Raw genomic sequence first — 5,319 nt, 5'->3', positions numbered from 1 at the left:
GGGGAGGAAGGCAGCAAATCACACTGCCACGTGTGTTCCTATGCAACAATTTTGCATGTTCTTCACATGTACCCCAAAACCTAAAATGCAATAAAATAAATAAATGGGAAAAAAAAACATCTATAATGATTCAGAGATCCAAGTAGAAGAAGATGCCTTAATTTTGATATAATTCTAAAAGAATAATTATACTATACCAAATGGAATTTATTGAATGTACAAATGCTTTCATATTGAAATTAAAATAGGAGGCACTTTTTAAATGTTAACCAAGGAGCACACAGTGAAATGACTGTGTCCAAAGCTACAGATATGAAACATAAATGAGATAAAATATTGCAGAATTGAAACTGAGTTACTATTAATTATAAAGAAAATCATATTGAGTGCAAAAATGTCAAAATTATTTCAATGTCAAAATTGTTAAAAGTGTTAAATATGTCTATTATGCAAAAAGAAAACTGGCAGAAATATTTGTTAATTTAATTAAGTTAAATAGTACCAAGTAAGTATTGAGCTTGGAAATACAATTAGAACTTTTTTGAAACTACTAAAAGTATCACAATATATGGCAATTCTGAGAACTGCTGATGGAAAAACTTAAGGTAATCAAATTACCTTTCTTTGACTTTTCTGATACTAAAAAGTCTAATCATAATTTGCAGACATCAACTGTTCTCTGTCATCACTAGATCACTGTCTCCACTAAATACAAAATATACACCAAGTAGGTATGAAACCTATACATATTTACTATTTCTGAATAGAAAAGGGTAAATCAACTGGCTACATCCTATACATTATTACTGGCATTGTGAGGTATTGTAGAAATACCTCTACTAATCCTAGAAATGTTCTGACAGTTGTAGGAAAGATGGAACATCTGGCAGATTAATTTCCAAATTATACTAGAGAACTTTAAGAAGACAGATGTTATGGTTTTATACATCTCAATCTGACAATGATCAACAGTGAGAATTACACAAAATTAATTTAGGAGCACTTATGGATTGGCTTATGGTCTTGGACATCCTTTACTTCAATACAACTTAAGCTCATGATTCAGTAATTATTTCCATTTTCCTGCATGGCTTTGATGCTGGTCAGCTTGCAGCCCAGAAAACTCCCTTTTCCAGAAAACAGTACTTACTCTGTCTACTGATCCACATACTTCCTTTTCCTTGTAGACCTGGCCTCATAGATTGAAATATAAACTACTCACCTGATTTCCTTCTACTACTGGGAGAATGGGCTCTGGTTTGTAGTCACTACAGCCAGTGAGTGTGTAGGAAGGAGGTCTGAGATGTGGATTTGTGATCCTGTGACTTCACTTCCCCAGAAAACTACAATTATCACTTCACCTGTAGATACAATAGCAGTACATATTTGAAGAGTTAAAGTTATTTTCAGAAAACCAATTACCAAAAATAATGACAATGTTCTAATGTGCATCTCCAGAGACATAAAAATATTTGGGAGAGGTGATAAATTTCCACAATATCTGGAAGAAAATGGGCTCCTGAAGGAAGGAAGGAAGCAGGAAATGAAGGAAGCAGGAAATTCTGAGTCTGAGACATGAGAGACTGAAGCAAAGCATGTGTGTCTTACTGAATTCTGTGCTTCCCTGGGTTATGCATCTGCTGAAAACCTAATTTTCAGCTAATCTCCAAACTCTGAAGCCAAACTATTCTTTAAACAGATGGGATCACACAAAGAGTTTGAGAAGGAGGTGTCAACAGTTTACACTGCAGAGAAGAACTTAAAGTCAAACATTAATATAAAGAATAAATAGAAAACAAATTATACAATTCAATGCAAATTAATATTTAAATGTAGATAATATGTATTCTAGGAATATATATTTTATCAACATTTACCCCATAGAGACAGAGATTCTAAACTAAATATTTATAGAAGAAACAGAAGATTCACTAACGACCCCTCCTATCCATAAAAATGTACCAATTTTATGGATTCCAGAAGAAAATTCTACTCATGTACTAGTGAATATACCAATATATTCTAAACTATTTAAAAGCTATAATCATTCTTCTCAATCATTTTTAGGAAGGATAAATTGATATAAGAACTGTTTGCATGAGCAATGACTATCATAAAGTATTAAAAGATATGAATATGAAAGTAACATTTTTACATATTAGAAACAATTGTGTTAACACATTAAAATATTATAACATTATTAAGTGCCCTTTATGCCAGAAAGGCAAGTGAGATTCATTCTCAGGAAATTCTTTAATACAATAAATTACATTAATTGAATTAATGAGAATGTCATGTGCTCATGTTCATAAATGCAAAACAGATAATGTCAAAATGTCACAGAAAATTATATTTTAAATAATGTAATCATTAAGAGATTAGCAGAAAATATTTTTTAAACATAAAAATAGATTTGTAAAATGAAAAGTCATGACATTACATGATTAGGCAGGAAGACTCAAAATTATTAAGAAATCAAAAATACTTTTTTTTTTTTTGAGACAGGGTCTTCCCATCTCATCCAGGATGAAGTGCAGTGGCACAATCTCAGCTCACTGCAACCACCACCTCTTGGGTTCAAGTGATCCTCCTACCTCAGCCCCCTAAGTAGCTGGGATCACAGTTGTGCACCACCATGTCTGGCTAATTCTTTTATTTTTTGTAGACCCAGAATTTTGCCATGTTGTCCAGGCAGGCTGGTCTCAAACTCCTGAATTCGAGTAATCTACCTGCCTCAGCCTCCCAAAGTACTGGGATTACAGACATGAACCACCATGCCTGGCCAAGAAATAAAAAATACTTTAATAAATAAGATTTTAACTCCAACATAGGTATCATCTGTTTGTATTCTAGAGATAGAAAGTTTACTCTAAACAAGAATAAACAAATAAAAATGTCTATGAAAAGTCTGAAAAGAGAGTAAATCTCTCGTAAAATATTGTAGACTTTGAAATTAAAATTGTGTTGTGTTAATTCACAAACACAGTGAGAGACCAATGGAATGTAAAATTCAGTAGTAGACTAATATGAAATACACTGTACAACAAATGTAGCAGTGGTGAAAGAAGCCATGCAAGCTCAGTGTGTCTCCCTGGGGACTGAAGTTCACAGACATGCAGCACAGATTTCCTCTCACTGTGTTTACTCTCTGCAGGTCTGGTATTCCTACATGTGCAGGAAGAATACTTTGCCTTGCTGCAAGAACATTTTTAGCTAAAATCTAATGAATATGATTCCTACTGCCTCAATACTCATTGTAACCTGTTTTCAGAGCCCATAATATGCTTCCTGGTGAGATGAGATGTCACTGCGATTACTAAAACTTTATTACCTGCAAGTGACCCATGTCTATGTTTGTGAGTTATAGAACCACTCAGATATTATTGTAGTAATTCTGTAGTTGGTGACTTGCCTGGTGCAGGACTATCTGGAGGCTTCTTCTCTTACTGGGTCTGCAGGTGAAGAGAGTCTATATGAAGCATTCAGAGATACTGGAATGGGCCACTCCAAGGTGTTATGCTCTCAATGTATACCCCAAACTAACACAGGCAGAAAGTTCCATGTCCCTTTAGAAGAAGAAAAAATACATTTGGAAAGAATAATCATCATTGGTTGTGAAACAGACAGTCTTCAGAGCATGTGCTAAAAAAAACAAACACTAACAGATGTTCTATGGCTGGAATAAAAGTGTTTATTTGTTAATAGACGGTGGTGAGGCTGGATGGAAAAGGGAGCACATACAGAGTTAGTGGGAATTTAAATTAGTTCAGCCAGTGTGCAAAGCAGTTGATTTCTCAAAGAACTTAAAACAGGTACCATTTGACCCAGCAATCCCCTTACTGGTGCTGGGTGTGGTGGCTCACACCTGTAATCCCAACACTTTGGGAGGTCAAGGCAGGTGGATCACCTGAGGTCAGGAGTTCAAGACCAGCCTAGCTAACATGGCAAAACCCTGTCTTTAGTATAAATACAAACGTTTGCTGGGCACTGTGGAGGGGACCTGTAATCCCCGCTACTCAGAGGCTGAGGCAGGAGAATTGCTTGAACCCAGAGGAGGTTGCAGTGAGCAGAGATAATGCCACTGTACTCTAGCCTGGGAGATAGAGCAAGTCTCCATCTCAAAAACAAAAAACAAACAAACAAAAAAACCCAAACATAATAAAAGATAAAAATTCCCATTACTGGGTATATACCCAAAAGAAAACACAACATTTTACCAAAAAGTCATGATGTAAACCTGCATATGTACCCCTTCTATCTAAAATATCACTTGAAAAATATTTTAAATAAATATTTGTGAAAAATGTTATCTCACCGTAGGAATAAAGAAGAACTTTCTAACTAACTTAAGAAGCACACAGCCAAAACTAAGGACTAGTAGCAGGGCCAAGGAAAGCCAAAAGTGTCAGCATGCTTGGCACAAGCTGGTAGGTATTTGCTGAAATGACAGCTGCCCTGGGAAAATGAAAAAGTGTTACTCAGACACAATTATTGATTCTTCAATTTCTTGATTTTCCTGGGACAACTTTATCATTCTCTGACCTCCTGAGTGTGGTCAGACGTCTGCCTTTTAGAGGTAACTTGTTGGCTGCAAACTGTGGCATTTATTACTGTCCTTTGCTCAAGGAAGAGTGACCTCTCTAATCCCAGAAATGTCTACATCTGATGAAAGAAATCAAGGAACTAAACAAATGAAGAGATATACCATATTCATAAACAGAAAGACTCAGTATTGTTAAGATACCAGTTTTTCCTAATTTGTAGATTCAATGCAATTCCAATCAAAATGGAAGCAAATAAGTTGGAGAATATAGACAAAATCTGAAGTTTATATAAATAGGCAAGAGACCTTCAATAGCAAAACACAATTTTGAAGAACAAAATTGGAGGACAGACTAATCAACTTCAACACTTATTATAGAGCTACCTTAATCAAGAGTGTGGTATTGATGAAAAAATAGACAAACATATTGATGAAACAGGATAAAGTTCAGAAATAGAAACATATATTCAGTTTATCTTTGAAAAGGAAATAAAGGAAACATGATGATGAAACAAAGATTTTTTTTTCAGGAAGGGGTGCTGGAAAAAGTGAACATCCACATGCAAAAAAAAAAAAAAAAAAAGACAGAATCACAGACCTTACACCTTAACAGGAATTAACTCAAAATAGAGACCTAAAAATATAACAGAAAATGATAAAACTTACAGAACATGACAAAGGAGAAAACAGATTATTGGGCTTGATGATAACCTTTAGGAAAAACAAGAGTTGCAGTTCATAAAAGAAATAATTATTGAGCTGGATTTGATGAAAAT

General features: G+C 34.7%; 1 protein-coding gene across 1 annotated transcript in view; it reads right to left on the bottom strand.

Annotated features, from left to right (window-relative positions):
- Positions 1-2,955: 2,955 nt before the first annotated feature.
- Positions 2,956-5,319, bottom strand: part of ANKRD62 (ankyrin repeat domain 62) — an 83,244-nt gene continuing 80,880 nt past the window's right edge. Inside the window, exon 18 of the mRNA XM_037727849.1 lies at positions 2,956-3,566. The gene's annotated coding sequence lies outside the window, so the exon portion shown is untranslated. The remainder of the gene's footprint in view (positions 3,567-5,319) is intronic.

The sequence above is a fragment of the Cebus imitator genome, unplaced genomic scaffold (genome assembly GCF_001604975.1).
Source record: "Cebus imitator isolate Cc_AM_T3 unplaced genomic scaffold, Cebus_imitator-1.0 Scaffold242, whole genome shotgun sequence".
NCBI classification, from domain to species: domain Eukaryota; kingdom Metazoa; phylum Chordata; class Mammalia; order Primates; family Cebidae; genus Cebus; species Cebus imitator.
This window is presented reverse-complemented; position numbering and strand designations above follow the sequence as displayed.